General features: G+C 39.5%; 1 protein-coding gene across 4 annotated transcripts in view; it reads left to right on the top strand.

Annotated features, from left to right (window-relative positions):
• PRKG1 (protein kinase cGMP-dependent 1) overlaps nt 1–17,715 on the top strand; it is a 1,416,234-nt gene that overhangs the window by 990,618 nt on the left and 407,901 nt on the right. The gene's annotated exons all lie outside the window — the stretch shown is intronic.

Below are 17,715 nucleotides of genomic sequence, written 5' to 3'. Positions count from 1 at the left end.
TTTGGATTTGAGATTGTTATTATCCATCGCATGACCTGTGTGCTTGTAGTGCCTCATTTCCCGTGATCCTCACAGCAGTGTTGTAAAATAATCAATGTTAGCATTTCCTCCATAAGTCAGGTGGGCCACAAAGCTATTAAGTGGCAGGGCCAGGCACTGACAGAGGTCTGACCAGAGCCAGTCCATCTTTTGTTTCCTGTTTGTGTTTATTTATTCATGGTTACGCTGGGTCTTCACTGGGGAGGTTGAGCTTCCTCCAGCAGTGGTGAGCAGGGGCTACTCTTCCTTGTGGTGCGTGGGCTTCTTATTGCGATGGCTTCTCTTGCTGTGGAGAACTGGCCAGTGGCTCTGGGCACATGGGCTCTCGAGTGCACAGGCTTTAGTAACTGTGGAGTATGGGCTCAGTAGTTACAGCTCACGGGCCCTAGAGCCCAGGCTCAGTAGTTGTGGCACACAGGCTGAGTTTCCCCACAGTGTATAGAATCTTCCAAGACCAGGGATCAAATCCTTGCATTGGCAGCCAGATTCTTACCCAGCGGACCACCAGGGAAGTCTCACCAGTCTGTGTTTTTGACCCCTGTGCTGCTGTGTGACGTTCTGCTGGCTCTCCATCATAGTTTCGTCATCTTTTCAATCATGACAAGAAGTTCTATGAGGATGAGTTAAAAGTTAGGATCATAATAATTAAAGTCATTATATACATGTTTTAAAGCATAATAGTTTCTGCCTTTGGAAAATCTCATTATTGATTCATTTCCTGATGTGTTTCAGAAAATGGGTTAATAATTTATGAACATAGGAGTTCATTAGCTCCAATTTGCTAGCCCCATCTACTGTTATTGTTATGAGCTGAGATCCCCAGAGTTCCACTGGTCAGATGTAGTAGACACGTTATCCGGGACATTAGAGGCGCTCTCTCCATCCAGCTGCCCTTGCCGGTTGCCTGCCTATTTCTGGAATTCTCAAATTCATTTCCCACGTGGTACCATTAGTACATCTTCCTCCTACCACATGGTGTTCACTACTTCTCTTCTCTCCGATTCCAGCATTTTTAGTGAGATTACCGTGCAAAATTTCCATGCGTCTAAAAGCTCATTATGTATTTGCTGCTGAAATAGGAGGTTTGCCTCTCTTTCCTTGTGTTTATTTCTATTAGAGATTCTGCCTCCTGTTCCACCTCACATCCTAATAGCTTACAAGACTTTTAGTGGAAAGATGTAAGTCACACAGAGGAGGGATTTTATGTCTCTAGGTCTTCCTTCTCCAGGACAAATCCAAATGGCCAATACTATACAGTACTAGGAGATTTGTGTCTCCCTCCGTTGACCAAGGCTTTGATATTGGTTTGAGATTTTCTGACTTCATCTTTATTTAAGATGAATTTTCTCCCAGAAGGATAATCAACCCCTCATGCCAGTAGACTTCTGAGAGCCGTCTACTAGTCTTCCAGGCATGGTTGTGCATGTATGGATACTGGGTTCTAAAACACCACTTAGACTTGAGCTGGGGTCCCTATCATGCTATTACATCAGTAACATTTTCTATGACTTCATACACATTTTATAGCCCAACCTTATGTGAGTTTACTGCAGTGTTGAGGTAATCATGATTTACCCGTGGGTTAAGAAAGACATGTTTTCTTATGAAGGGATGTAAATTGCTGGGCCTACATTCATGCTATTAAATTATCATGTTACCCAAACAACCACTTGATGGATTAACATTGTTACTTATTTCTGAGTTGTTTTGATGTTTTAAAGGACACAGGTGTTTTCTCTGAAAGAAAATTGGCAACATGTTCCCACTGGCAGATCTGTGTGTCAAAAGAGAATTGGTTGAGATAATAAATGTGCTTTGAAAAGAACTGGTTTTGTTTATAAAAGTTTTTGTGTGTGACTGTGGCCATCTGAAACTTTGTAGTTTTCCTGTTATTAGCTCATTTGACTTTCCAGATGATAGAAGGCCTTAAGACTGTTGGAGGAAATAAGAGAGGGGAGATAATTGTGTTCTTCAATTTTTGAGAAGCTTCCTAGAAGAAAAGTCATTGCAAAACAGACATGGGTTTTCTTTGAAAATTAATTTCCTGAAACTGAAGTGTTCTTTTTAAAAAACAAAAAACAAAAAACGGTCACTTTGCACTTCTGAATATCATTCACTGCCTATGGCAGTGACAGCTTTGTTTGACTGGGCTATAGATTAATTATGACAGAAGTTTGTTTTTGGAGGAGGAAAATGGCAACCCACTTCAGTATTCTTGCCTGGAAAATCCCATGGACAGAGGGGCCGGAGAGGCTATACAGTCCATGAGGTCGCAGAGTTGGACATGGCTGACGTGGCTTAGCAGGCAAGAATACACACTGCCACAGAGATTGTTGTATGCCCTGCTGCTGCTACTGCTGCTAAGTCGCTTCAGTCGTGTCCGACTCTGTGCGACCCCAGAGACAGCAGCCCAACCAGGCTTCCCCGTCCCTGGGATTTTCAAGGCAAGAACCACCCCAAAATGTAGTGGTTTAAAACAACAGTGATACAATGTTTCCCACGATTCTCTGGGTTTACTAGACTCAGCGGCCAATCCTGGAGCTCCATGTGGTATAGCTGAGGTCTGGTTATAGCTTGAACATCCAAGATAGCGTCATATCCTCCATGGTCTCTCCAAATTTCTGTCTCCATGCAGTAGGCTAGGCTGAGCTACCTTACAGCTTGGTTGCTGCCTTTCAGTAGCCCCAAAGTGAAATTATACACCTTTTAAAGGGTTAGATCCAGAAATGGCATTTTGACCCTATTCCTTTGATTCAAAGCAAGTCACCAAGTTAACCCAGATTCAGTGGGAGGAAATTAGCCTTCATCCCTTGATGGGAGAAATGCCGAAGTATTTGTATCTGTTTTTAATATCACCTCAGAGATATTTGTTCATTCGTTCATTTAAGATTCAAATGTCTTCTATATCTGGTATTATTCTCAGGGCTATGAAGAGTAGTCCTCCAGGGTATATCTTGCTCAACTCTCAGCTTCACTACTGGCAAACTATGCATCTTGGTCAAGTTTATTCTCATCTCCATGACTTACTCTTCTCATTTGCAAAATGGACATAATAATAACAATGGTTGCTCTATATGCAATAAGTAATTTAATTTTCATGATTGTGGTGTTAATACATGTAGAGCACATAGAGTGAGTTAATGCATGTGAAGAATGGTGCCAGGCATGTAGCAACTCACAGAGTAGTCATTATTTTTGTTATCACTAATGAGAAAAGGAAAGACAATTGGTGACTTGGCTTCTCAGCTATTAAATGACTGATTGTTTTAGCAGCACAAGATAAAATTGCCTTGCAATTCTTATAAGACTGAGCATCAGATCAGTCGCTCAGTCGTGTCCGACTTTTGCGACCCCATGAATCGCAGCACGCCAGGCCTCCCTGTCCATCACCAACTCCCGGAGTTCACCCAGACTCACACCCATCGAGTCAGTGATGCCATCCAGCCATCTCATCCTCTGTCGTCCCCTTCTCCTCCTGCCCCCAATCCCTCCCAGCATCAGAGTCTTTTCCAATGAGTCAACTCTTCGCATGAGGTGGCCAAAGTACTGGAGTTTCAGCATAGAATCCTGTAAAATACAATGGTCTTGCTTTTTTAATAAACTTTCTGGAAACATTTTGCAAGCAAGTTACAGGATATATTTTCCATTCTATTTTTTTTCTGACTCCAATTACTATCGTGGCCCTTCATGACTAATCACTGCCTCATCTCTTCAGGTCTCCTTTTACTTCTTTCCTGTCCAGTCCTACACTCCAGGCATATCAGATCACATGTTGCTCCCACATTTAAAGTGCTATTTCATATCTCTGTGCCTTTATATAGACTACACTCAGTTCTTGGAATGCCCATAGTCTAGTATTTTGAAGCTAGCTATTATCTGATTCTCTTTCTTTCTCCTGGATATTCCCATTTCCTTTCTTGATATCTTCTCTTAACCTGAATTTATTTTGATACATTTTTTTTCTTGTTTCCAAACCTCATGTGATTCCTTCTTTAATAAGACTTAACCACATTTTAAATTATTTATTACTTATCCATGTCTATAACCTCTTTAAACTGTAAGGTGTGAAATGTATCTTTATTTTTTCCCCTCTGATTTCTCAAAGCCTTGCATAGTACCAAAAAGGCTGTGTCATCACATGCATAGTTAGTTCCAAGAATACCACTTCTTAATATGTATTTTTTTAATTTAATTTTATTTTTAAACTTTACAATATTGTATTAGTTTTGCCAAATATCGAAATGAATCCACCACAGGTATACATGTGTTCCCCATCCTGAACCCTCCTCCCTCCCCATACCCTCCCTCTGGGTCATCCCAGCGCACCAGCCCCAAGCATCCAGTATGGTGCATCAAACCTGGACTGGCGACTCGTTTCATACATGATATTATACATGTTTCAATGCCATTCTCCCAAATCTTCCCACCCTCTCCCTCTCCCACAGAGTCCATAAGACTGTTCCATACATCAGTGTCTCTTTTGCTGTCTCGTACACAGGGTCATTGTTACCATCTTTCTAAATTCCGTATATATGCGTTAGTATACTGTATTGGTGTTTTTCTTTCAGGCTTAGTTCACTCTGTATAATAGGCTCCAGTTTCATCCACCTCATTGGAACTGATTCAAATGTATTCTTTTTAATGGCTGAGTAATACTCCATTGTGTATATGTACCACTGCTTTCTTATCCATTCATCTGCTGATGGACATCTAGGTTGCTTCCATGTCCTGGCTATTATAAACAGTGCTGCGATGAACATTGGGGTACACGTGTCTCTTTCCCTTCTGGTTTCCTCAGTGTGTATGCCCAGCAGTGGGATTGCTGGATCATAAGGCAGTTCTATTTCCAGTTTTTTAAGGAATCTCCACACTGTTCTCCATACTATTTTAAAGCCGGAATTCTTCACAATGGGAGACAGAACCAAGGTTTGCTCCCTGACAAAATATTTATACATGTTGCACATATATCACAACTGCCATTGTAAGCCATGGTCTTTTTTTAAAACATCAACTTTTGTCACTTAATCCAACTCACTTAAGAATCCAACAAATAGGATTTTTAGAATTTACACATGTACATTTTATTTTCCTGAATATTTTTCTAAACCAGATTTTCAGGACCAGTACATTTCTAATACATTTTTATGTGAGATAACAGGGTCTCTTGTCAACATGCTCATGTTGAATTATACTTTAGTCATTGAAGATTGGGCTTGAGGTTCAGGTCACAGTCTGAGGTCAGGGCAGTGGTGGCCACAAATAGTATACCTTTTGCCAAAGCACTGCTTGCAAACTGCTGACAAGGTTAGATTAGCCTAACTAAAGTACTGGCAGTACAAATTCCATTTAAGAAAAAGTACAATGTCTTGTCTTCGAACAAACTGTATTCTGACATGTGAGCCAAAAGGACTTCTGCCCCTTCTGTCCAGGCTTTCACAATTTTAGTCATCTTGCAACCTTATATCTCAGGTCACTGTGACTTTTATAGGCTGGTGGTAGAAATAGCTTTACTTTTTGAAAGAGCCACTAGCTTCCTCTGCAGTAGCCTCACTCTAGTAGAACAGGAGAAATGTACAATGCAGAGGCTAAATTTCAGAGGTAATAGCATCAAGCTTATTGGCTCAGACGGTAAAAACATCTGCCTACAATGCAGGAGACCTGGGTTCGATCCCTGGGTCAGGAAGATCCTCTGGAGAAGGAAATGGCAACCCGCTCTAGTGCTCTTGCCTGAACAAATCTCATGGATGGAGAAGCCTGATCCCATGGGATCTCAGAGTTGGACACGACTGAACAACTTCACTTCACTATATTTATGTAACTTTCTAATGTCTTCTAGTTAAGGAATCTAAGATGTTGTTTGAGAGTTCCCACTAGAGCTTCAGCTCTGGGGTTGAGTCCAGGCTCTGCCACTTTGACCCAGAGAGGTAATGTTGTTTCAGACAGGTCTTAAAGGTTCTATCTTCTTATGTGCATAATATAGATGATGAGGAAACGTGAGAACTATTGAACAATAAAATAACTTAATTCATACAATATTCTATCATCACCATTTCATTCATGAGAAAATAGACTCAGTTCTATTAACTTATTCAGATTCAAATAGTAACTAATCAAGATGGTTGGGATTAAAATCAATATAGCACTGTGCTTGGAACATAGTACTAGTTGTAAAAAATTGTTGATATTAAAGGTATATGTCATATCTTAAAAACACCATTATGCTTGAATAAACATTTAACATTGTCTATCTTAGGAGCCTCTGACATTTATGGCTGTAGCTAAAATGGCAAGCTTAAATTTTAATGATCACAAAAGTATGTGAAGGCTGAGATAAATTTACTAAATGCTTAAAGACGATAAAATATAATGGTACTTTAATTGACATAAAGTAAGTGAGAGTGGTTTGATTTTTTCCTCCCAAATAATGGATTTTCTTCATGCACTCAATGTCAGGCTGTGTGTTATTTCCAGTCCTGACAGAGGTCCATATGGCTCTCTACCCAGCATCTATGCTCATCTTTCATATTCAGTTCAGTTCAGTCGCTCAGTCATGTCTTTACAACCCCATGAATCACAGCACGCCAGGCCTCCCTGTCCATCACCATCTCCCAGAGTTCACTCAAAATCACATCCATAGAGTCAGTGATGCCATCCAGCCATCTCATCCTCTGTCGTCCCCTTTTCCTCCTGCCCCTGATCCCTCCCAGCATCAGAGTCTTTTCCAGTGAGTCAACTCTTCACATGAGGTGGCCAAAGTACTGGAGTTTCAGCTTTAGCATCATTCCTTCCAAAGAAATCCCAGGGCTGATCTCCTTTAGAATGGACTGGTTGGATCTCCTTGCAGTCCAAGGGACTCTCAAGTGTCTTCTCCAACACCACAGTTCAAAAGCATCAATTCTTCAGCGCTCAGCTTTCTTCACAGTCCAACTCGCACAGCCATACATGACCACCGGAAAAACCACAGCCTTGACTAGACGGACCTTTGTTGGCAAAGTAATGTCTCTGCTTTTTAATATGCTATCTAGGTTGGTCAAACTTTCCTTCCAAGGAGTAAGTGTCTTTTAATTTCATGGCTGCAGTCACTATCTGCAGTGATTTTGGAGCCCCAAAAAATAAAGTCTGACACTGTTTCCACTGTTTCCCCATCTATTTCCCATGAAGTGATGGGACCAGATGCCATGATCTTTGTTTTCTGAATGTTGAGCTTTAAGCCAACCTTTTCACTCTCCTCTTTCACTTTCATCAAGAGGCTTTTTAGTTCTTCTTCACTTTCTGCCATAAGGGTGGTGTCATCTGCATATATGAGATTATTGATATTTCTCCCGGCAATCTTGATTCCAGCTTGTGCTTCTTCCAGCCCAACGTTTCTCATGATGTACTCTGAATATAAGTTAAATAAGCAGGGTGACAGTATACAGCCTTGATGTACTCCTTTTCCTATTTGGAACCAGTCTGTTGTTCCATATTCAGTTCTAACTGTTGCTTCCTGACCTGCATATAGGGGTTACCTAGTTAAATAAGTTTACAAATTACTATTTCTCTTCTCTCTGTGGTTAGCTTATCAGTTTTTCATTCAAGATGAAGGCTCTGATAAATCTTGTAGTCAAGAAAAAATTTTAATTTTCTGTAACTTCCAAATCCCAGTTATTTGTCTGTAGAACCCTTCTTTTGGTGTGGACTATCTGTTAATAGAATTCATAAGTACTGTTTTGAATAATTTGTCTTTGGAATCAGCTGTAAAATAAGGATGAAGAGTCCTAGATCCCATTTGTCAATGTATAGACAGCTAGGTTGCAGAAGCACTTTAAATGGATGGCCTTTCAGTGTTCAAATTACTGGGCAACAGTTATCTAGACACTGCAAGATGCAAGGTTGAGTAAGTACCAGGGGTTTGAGATTTCAGGCAGAACAGTTAGTGAACTCACCTAGTGAATTGGGAAAATAATGAAATTGCAGAGTGGTGGTTCTAATCCTTGGTCAGTACCATCCCTGGAAGATTTTTGCTTCTCACAATGATAAGGACTACTACTGGCATTTCATTAGTAGGAACAAGAGATGTAGTACAGAGGACATCCCCGTGCAGTGAAGGTGTATCCTTCCTGGGTACAAAGGACAGCCCGTGGACAAACAGTACTGTAGAGAAAGCTTAGCCTATGAGACCAGGGGATCACTCATCACAAAGTTTTAAAGATTGGGTAGAAAATCTGGGCAGAACATTTTAGGCTGATTCTCAATCATTAGTGTGGTGTCATATATTTAAAATGGAGAAATATGTCCTAACACTCCCTTTTTTGGTTTTAACACCAGATATAATTTGCTTATTTGTTTAAAAACTCATCCGATTTTAGTTTTCTTCAGGTGTAGGCCATTGTAAGATTTACAAAGCAAAGATCACGTACAGTGTGGTCTTCTGAATAAGTCAGTGTTAGAGAAAGCATTTCCGAGAAGGCAATGGCACCCCCCTCCAGTACTCTTGCCTGGAAAATGCCGTGGACGGAGGAGCCTGGTAGGCTGCAGTCCATGGGGTAGACAAGAGTCGGACACAACTGAGCGACTTCACTTTCACTTTTCACTTTCATGCATTGGAGAAGGAAATGGCAACCCACTCCATTATTCTTGCCTTGAGAATCCCAGGGACGGGGGAGCCTGGTGGGCTGCCATCTGTGGGGTCACACAGGGTCAGACACGACTGAAGTGACTTAGCAGCAGCAGCAGCAGCCGATTAACAATGTTATAATAATTTCAGGTGAACAGCAAAGGGACTCAGCCATACAAATACATGTGTGTGTTCTCCCTGCAAACTCCCCTCCTTTCCAGGCTCCCACATAACGTTGACCAGGGTTTCATGTGCCGTACAGTATGCCCTTGTTGGTTATCGCCCTGAAGTACAGCAGTGTGTACATGTCCATCCCAAACTCCTTAACTATCGTTTCCCCTCGTTTTTCTTACCCAGCAACCCGAGCTTGCTCTTTAAGACTGTGAGTCTGTTTCTGTCTTGTGAGTTCATTGGTGTCATTTCTTTTTAGATTGCACGTATAAGGGATGTTGTTTGATATTTCTTCTCCTCTGTCTGACTTACTTCACTCAGTATTACAGTCTCTAGGTTCATCTATGTTTAAGCAAATGGCATTATTTCATTCTTTTTAATGTCTGAGTAGTAATCCATTCCATTGTGTATACGTACAACATAGTCTTCATCCATTTCTATGTCAATGGACATTTCAGTTGTTTCCCTGTCTTGGCTATTGTAAACAGTGCTGGAATGAATACTGGGGGCATGTATCCTTTTGGATCTTTTTTTTTTTTTTTTTTTTGATATATGCCCAGGAGTGAGATTACAGAGTCCTATGGCACTTCCATTTTTAGTTTTTTTTAAGGAACCCTCATACTGTTCTCCCGGAGAAGGCAATGGCCATACTCTTGCCTGGAAAATCCTATGGATGGAGGAGCCTGGTAGGGTACAGTCCATGGGGTCACGAAGAGTCAGACACGGCTGAGCAACTTCACTTTGACTTTCCACTTTCATGCATTGGAGAAGGGAAGGGCAACCCACTCCAGTGTTCTTCCCTGGAGAATCCCAGGGACGGGGGAGCCTGGTGGGCTGCCGTCTATGGGGTCGCACAGAGTCCAACACGACTGAAGCGACTTAGCAGCAGCAGCAGCAGCAGCATACTGTTCTCCATAGCGCCTGTACCAATTTACATTCCCACCAGTGATGTTCACATGTCTCTTGGATGGCTGTATATCTTTTCTGAAGAAATATCTATTTAGGTCATCTTCTCACTTTTTGATTGGGTTATTTGTTTTGATTATGTTAAGTGTCTTGAGCTATTTATAAATTTTGGAGACTAATCCCTTGTTGGTCACATCATTTGCAAACTTTTCTCCCAAAATGTGGCTTTGGGTTTAAATAGGTCCCATTTGTTTATTTTAATTTCCATTAATCTGGAAGATGGATCAAAAAAGATATTGTTCTGCCTGTTTTCTTTTAAGAGTTTTCTAGTGCCCAGTTTCACATTTATGTCTCTAATCCATTTTGAGCTTATTTTTTGTGTGGTGTTAAAGAATGATCTAATTTCACTTTTTTTTTTTTTTTTAACATATAGCTATCCAGTTTTGTAAGCACCATTTATTGAAGAGGCTCTTTCCAACATTATGCAGCCTTTCCTCCTTTGTCATAGATTAATTGACCATAGGTGCATGGGTTTATTTCTGGGTTTTCTATCCTGTTCCTATTCAGTCAGTTCAGTTCAGTCACTCAATTGTGTCCAATTCTTTGCGACCCCATGAATTGCAGCACGCCAGGCCCTCCTGTCCATCACCAACTCCCGGAGTTCACTCAAACTCATGTCCACTGAGTTGGTGATGCCATCCAGCCATCTCATCCTATGTCGTCCCCTTCTGCTCCTGCCCTCAATCCCTCCCAGCATCAGGGTCTTTTCCAGTGAGTCAACTCTTCGAATGAGGTGGCCAAAGTACTGGAGTTTCAGGTTCAGCATCAGTCCTTCCAAAAAACACACAGAACTGATCTCCTTTAGAATGGACTGATTGGATCTCCTTGCAGTCCAAAGGACTCTCAAGAGTCTTCTCCAACACCACAGTTCAAAAGCATCAATTCTTCAGCGCTCAGCTTTCTTCACAGTCCAACTCTCACAGCCATACTTGACCATAGGAAAAACCATAGCCTTGACTAGACAGACCTTTGTTGGCAAAGTAATGTCTCTGCTTTTGAAAATGCTATCTAGGTTGGTCATAACTTTCCTTCCAAGGAGTAAATGTCTTTTAATTTCATGGCTTCAATCACCATTTGCAGTGATTTTTGGAGCCCAAAAAATAAAGTCTGACACTGTTTCCACTGTTTCCCCATCTATTTGCCATGAAGTGATGGGACCAGATGCCATGATCTTTGTTTTCTGAATGTTGAGCTTTAAGCCAACTTTTTCACTCTCCTCTTTCACTTTCATCAAGGGACTTTTTAGTTCCTCTTCACTTTCTGCCATAAGGGTGTTGTCATCTGCATGTCTGAGGTTATTGATATTTCTCTTGGCAATCTTGATTCCAGCTTGTGCTTCTTCCAGCCCAGCATTTCTCATGATGTACTCTGCGTATAATTAAATAAGCAGGGTGACAACATACAGCCTTGACGTACTCCTTTTCCTATTTGGAACCAGTCTGTTGTTCCATGTCCAGTTCTAACTGTTGCTTCCTGACCTGCATACAGATTTCTCAAGAGGCAGGTCAGGTGGTCTGGTATTCCCATCTCTTTCAGAATTTTCCCCAGTTTATTGATTATTGATCTATAATTCTATTTTTCTGCCAGTACCATACTGTTTTGCTGACTGTAGCTTTGTAGTATAGTCTGAAACCAAGGAACCTACTTCCTCCAGCTCTGTTTTTCTCTCTCAAAAATGCTTTGGCTATTTGGGATTTTTGTGTCTCCATATAGATTTTAAGATTTTTTGTTCTAGTGCTCTGAAAAAAGGCTTAGTAATTGGATAGGGATTGCATTGAATCTGTAGATTGCTTTGGGTAGTATAGTCATCTTGACAGTATTGATTCTTCCAATCTACAGATATGGTATATATTTCCATCTGTTCATGTCTTTGATTTCTTTCATTAGTGTTTTATAATTTTCAGAGTACAGGTCTTCTATCTTCTTAGGTAGGTTTATTCCTAAATATTTTATTGTTTTTGATACAATGGTAAATGGAATTGTTTCTTGAATTTCTCTTTCCGACCTTCTATTGTAAGTGCATAGACATGCAACAGATTTTTGTGTATTAATTTTGTAACCTGCAACCTTCCCAGATTCATTGAGTTCTAGATGTTTTCTGGTGTCATCTTTAGGATCATCTGACACCATACTTATGGCAGAAAGCAAAGAAGAACTAATGAGCCTCTTGTTGAAAGTGAAAGAGGAGAGTTAAAAAGTTGACTTAAAACTCAACATTCACGATACTGGATGCTTGGGGCTGGTGCACTGGGACGACCCAGAGGGATGGTATGGGGAGGGAGGAGGGAGGGGGGTTCAGGATGGGGAACACATGTATACCTGTGGCAGATTCATGTTGATATATGGCAAAACCAATACAATATTGTAAAGTTAAAAAATAAAATAAAATAAAAATAATATCAACAAAAAAACAAAGAAAAATAAATAAATAAATAAATATGGAACTACCTCAACACCAGAGGACAATGTTTTATAGTAGTTGCCAAAACGTCCTCATAGTCTGTGTAATTATCTGATGGATTAAAAAGATGTCTTATGTATATATAAAAAAAAAACCTCACCATTCAGAAAACTAAGATCATGGCATCTGGTCCCATAACTTCATGGAAAATCGATGTGGAAACAATGGAAACAGTGACAGACTTTATTTTTGGGGGCTCCAAAATCAGTGCAGATGGTGCCTGTAGCCATCAAATTAAAAGACACTTACTTCTTGGAAGGAAAGTTATGACCAAACTAGACAGCTTATTAAAAATCAGAGACATTACTTTACCAGCAAAGGTCCATCTAGTTAAAGCTAACATTTTTCCAGTGGTCATGTATGAATGTGAGAGTTGGACTATAGAGAAAACTGAGTGCTGAAGAATTGATGCTTTTGAACTGTGGTATTGGAAAAGACTCTTGAGAGTCCCTTGGACTGCAAAGTCCATTCTAAAGGAAATCAGTCCTGATTATTCATTGGAAGGACTGATGCTGAAGCTGGAACTCCAAAACTTGGCCACCTGATGTGAAGAACTGACTCATTGGAAACGACCCTGATGCTGGGAAAGATTGAAGGTGAGAGGAGCAGGGAACGACAGAGGATGAGATGGTTAAATGGCATCACCGACTCAATGGACATGAGTTAGAATAAGTTCCGGGAGTTGGTGATGGATATGGAAGCCTGTCATGCTGCAGTCCGTGGGGTCGCAAAGACATGACTGAGCGACTGAACTGAACTGAAATGAATATATAGCATCATATCTGCAAACAGTGACAGTTTCAATTCTTATTTTTCATTTTGGATTGCCTTTAGTTTGTTTTCTTCTCTGATTGCTACAGCTAGGAGTTCCAAAACTATGATAAATAAAAATGACAACAGTGAACATCCTTGTCTTGTTCCTGATCTTCCAGGAAATGCTTTCATCTTTTCAACATTGAGTATGATGTTAGCTGTAGGTTTGTTGTATATGGCCTTTGTTATGTTGACGTATGTTCCCTCCATGCTCACTTTCTGGAGAGTTTTTACCATAAAGGGGTGCTGAATTGTGTCAAAAACTATTTTTCCATTTATTGAGATGATCATATGGTTTTTATTCTTTAATTTCTTGATGTGGTATATCACACTGACTGATGCAGATACTGAAAAAATCCTTGCATCCCTGGGATGAATCCCACTGGATCATGGTGAATGATCTTTTTAGTATATTGTTGGATACAGATTGCTAGTGTTTTGTTGAGGATTTTTTATCTATGTTCATCAGTGATATTGTCCTGTACTTTTCTTTTTTTGTGATATCTTTGTCTGGCTTTGGTGTCAGGGTGATGATAATGAATTTGGAAGTTTTCCTTCTTCTGTAGTTTGTTGAAACAGTTTCTGAAGGATATGTGTTAACTCTTCTCTAAATGTTTGATAGAATTTGCCTGTGAAGCCATCATGCCCTGAACTTCTGTTGGGAGTTTTTAAATCACAGTTTCAATTTCAGTGCTTATGATTTGTCTGTTCATCTTTTCTATTTCTTCTCAGTTTAATTTTGGGAGATTGTACTTTTATAAGAATTTGTCCATTTCTTCCAGGTGGTTCATTTTATTGGCACACAATTGCTCATAGTAGTCTACTATGATCCTTTATATTTCTGTGGAGGCAGTTGTAACTTCTCCTTTTTCATTTCTAGTTTTACTGATATGAGTCCACTTTTTTTTTTTGTTTGATGAGTCTAGCTAAAGATTTATCAATTTTATTTATCTTTTCAAAGAACTGGCTTTTGGTTTCATTGATCTTTGCAATCATTTTCTTTGTATTTCATTTATTTCTCTTTATGATTTCTTCCCTTCTACTAACTTTAGATTTTATTTGTTCTTTCTCTAGTTGTTTTAGGTATAGTGTTAGGTTGTTTATTTGAGATTTTTCTTGTTTCTTGAAGTGAGACTGTATTGCTATAAACTTCCCTCTTAGAACTGCTTTTGCTGCATCTCATAGGTTTTGGACTTTGAGAAAGCACATAGGTGCTTTCATTTTCATTTTTCTCTAGTTTTTTTTTTTTTTTTTTTAACCTCCTCTTTGATTTCTTCAATGATCCATTGGTTATTTAGTAGCATAATGTTTGGCTGCCATGTGTTCATGGTTTTTATAGCTTTCTTTTTTCTTGTGATTTATTCTAACCTCATAGTGTTGTAATCCAAAAAGATATTTGATATGATTTCAATTTTCTTAAATGTACTAAGGCTCACCCTGGGTCCAGCATGTGGTCAATCCTGAAGAATGTTCCAGGTGCACTTCAGAAGAATGTGTAGTCTGCTGCCTTTGGATACAATGCTGTATAAATTATCAATTAAGTCCCACTAGTCCAAAGTGTCATTTAAGGCCATTATTTCTTTATTAATTTTCTGTTTTGATCATCTGCCCATTGACGAAAGTGGGGTGTTAAACTTCCCCACTGTTACTGTGTTACTGTCAGTTTCTTCCTTTATGGTTGATAATTTTAGCCTTACATATTGAGGTACTCCTGTGTTGGGTGCATATATACTTAAAATTGTTACATCTTTTTCTTGGTTTGGACCATGAATCATTACATAGTATTCTTCATCTCTTAGGACAATCTTTGTTTTAAAGAATTTTTTTTTTCTGCTACCAGTATTGTTATTCTAGCTTATTTCTGATTTCCATTTGCATGGAATACCATCTCCCATCTCTAGTTTCCGTCTCTAAGTGTCCAGGTCTTACTCTCTAGGTCTGAGGTGGGTCTCTTGTAGAAAGCATATATACAGGTCTTGTTTTTGTATCCACCCAGCCAGTCTATGTCTTTTGTTGGTGCATTTCATCCATTTATATTTTAGATACTAATTTGTGATCCCACTGTAATTTTCTTGATTGTTTGTGGTTTATTTTTTGTAGGTCTTTTCCTTCTCTTGTGTTCCTTGCCTAGAGAAGTTCCTTCAGCATTTTTTGTAAAGCTGGTTTGGTGATGCTGAATTCTCCTAATTTTTGCTTGTCTGTATAGCTTTTGATTTCTTTTTCCTATCTGGACAAAAGTCTTGCTGTCTAGGGTATTCTTAGTTATAAGTTCTCTTCATCACTTTAAATATATTGTTCCATTCTCTTCTGGCTTGTACAGTTTCTGTTGAGAAATAAGCTTATAACCTTTTGAGTGTTCCCTTATATGTTATTTGTTGTTTTTCCCTTGTTGCTTTTAATATTTTATCTTTGTCTTTAACTTTTGCCAGTTTGATTACTATATGTCTCAGTGTGTTCCTCCTTGTGTTTTTCTTGCCTGGGACTCTGTGCTTCCTGGACTTGTTTGACTATTTCTTTTCCCACGTTAAGGAAGTTTTCAGCATTTATCCCTTCCAATATTTTCTCGGGTTCTTTCTCTCTCTCTTCTCCCTGTGGGACCCCTATACTGTTAATGTTGTTCTGCTTAATGTTGCCCCAGAGCTCTTTAGAGTGTCTTCATTCCTTTCATTCTTTTTTCTATATTCTGTTTTGCAGCAGTGATTTTTACCATTCCATTTTATAAGTCACTTATCAGTACTTCTGCTTCAGTTATTCTGTTATTAACTCCTCTGAGTGTTTTATCCATCTCTGTTTGTCCTTTAGTTCATCTAAGTCTTTGACAAACATTTCTTTCATCTTCTCCATTCCTTTTCCAAGATCCTGTATCATCTTTACTATCGTTATTCTGAATTATAATTCTGGAAGGTTGTCTTAGTTCAGCTCAGTTGCTCTGTCACGTCTGACTATTTGCAACCCCATGAACCACAGCACGCCAGGCCTCCCTGTCCCTCACCAAATTCCGGAGCTTGAACAAAGTCATGTCCATCAAGATGGTGATGCCATCCAAACATCTCATCCTGTCATATCCTTTTCCTCCTGCCTTCAATCTTTCCCAGCATCAGGTTTCCAGTGAGTCAGTTCTTTTCATCAGGTAGCCAAAGTATTGGAGCTTCAGCTTCAACATCAGTCCTTCCAATGAATGATGACTGATAACCATTAGGACTGACTGGCTTAATCTCTTTGTAGTCCAAAGGACTCTCAAGAGTCTTCTCCAACACCACAGTTCAAAATCATCAATTCTCCAGGGCTCAGCTTTCTTTATGGTCCAAATCTCACCTCCATACATGACTACTAGAAAAACCATAGCTTTAAATATATGGACCTTTGCTGGCAAAGTAATGTCTCTGCTTTTTAATATGCTGTCTAGGTTTGCCATAGCTTTTCTTCCAAGGAGTAAGCGTTTCTTTTAATTTCATGGCTGCAGTCACCACATGCAGTGATTTTGGAACCCAAGAAAATAAGGTCTGTTACTGTTTCCATTGTTTCCCATATATTTGTCATGAAGTAATGGGACTAGATGCCATGATCTTTGTTTTTTGAATGTTGAGTTTTAGGACAGCTTTTTCACTCTCCTCTTTCTTTTCATCAAGAGGCTCTTTAGTTCCTCTTCACTTTCTGCCATAAGGGTGGTGTCATCTGCATATCTGAAGTTATTAATATTTCTCCTGGCAATCTTGATTCCAGCTTGTGCTCCATCCAGCCCAATATTTCGCATGATGTATGCAGCATATAGGTTAAATAAGCAGCATGACAATATACAGCCTTGATGTATTACTTTCTCAATTTGAAACCAGTCCATTGTTGCATGTCTGGTTCTAAGTGTTGATTCTTGACCTGCATACAAGTTTCTCAGGAGGCAGGTAAGGCAGTCTGGTATTCCCATCTCTTGAAGAATTCTCCACAGTTTATTATGATCCACACTTTCAAAGGCTTTAGCATAGTCAATAAAACAAAAATAGATGTTTTTCTGGAATTCTCTTGCTTTTTCTATGATCCAACAGATGTTGACAATTTGAACTCTGGTTCTTCTGCCTTTGCTAAATCCAGCTTGAACATCTGGATGTTCTCGGTTGACATACTTTTGAAGCCTGGCTTGGAGAATTTTGAGCGTTACTTTGCTAGTGTGTGAGATGAGTGCAGTTGTGTGGTAGTTTGAACATTCTTTGACATTGCCATTCTTTGGAATTGGAGTGAAACTGACCTTTTCCAGTCCTGTGCCACTGCTGAATTTTTCAAATTTGCTGGCATATCGAGTGCAGCACTTTCACAGCGTTATCTTTTAGGATTTGAAATAGCTCAGTTGGAATTCCATCACCTCCACTAACTTTGTTCATAGTGATGCTTCCTAAGGTCCACTTGACTTTGTATCCCAGGATGTCTCTCTGTAGGTGAGTGACATACCATCATAGTTATCTGGGTCATTAAGACTTTTTTTGTATCATTCTACTGTGTATTCTTGCCACCTCTTCTTAATACATTCAGCTTCTATTAGGAAGATTGTCTATCTCCATTTTATTTAGTTGTTTTTCTTCGGTTTTATCTTGTTCTTCATCTGGAACATAATCCTCTGCATTTCATTTTTATTAACTTTCTATGATCATGGTCTTTGAAGCTGCAGAATTTCAATTCT

The sequence above is a fragment of the Bos indicus genome, chromosome 26 (assembly GCF_029378745.1).
Source record: "Bos indicus isolate NIAB-ARS_2022 breed Sahiwal x Tharparkar chromosome 26, NIAB-ARS_B.indTharparkar_mat_pri_1.0, whole genome shotgun sequence".
Classification (NCBI taxonomy): Eukaryota; Metazoa; Chordata; class Mammalia; order Artiodactyla; family Bovidae; genus Bos; species Bos indicus.
The sequence above is the reverse complement of the archived record's forward strand: the minus strand, read 5'-3'. Positions and strand labels throughout refer to the sequence as shown.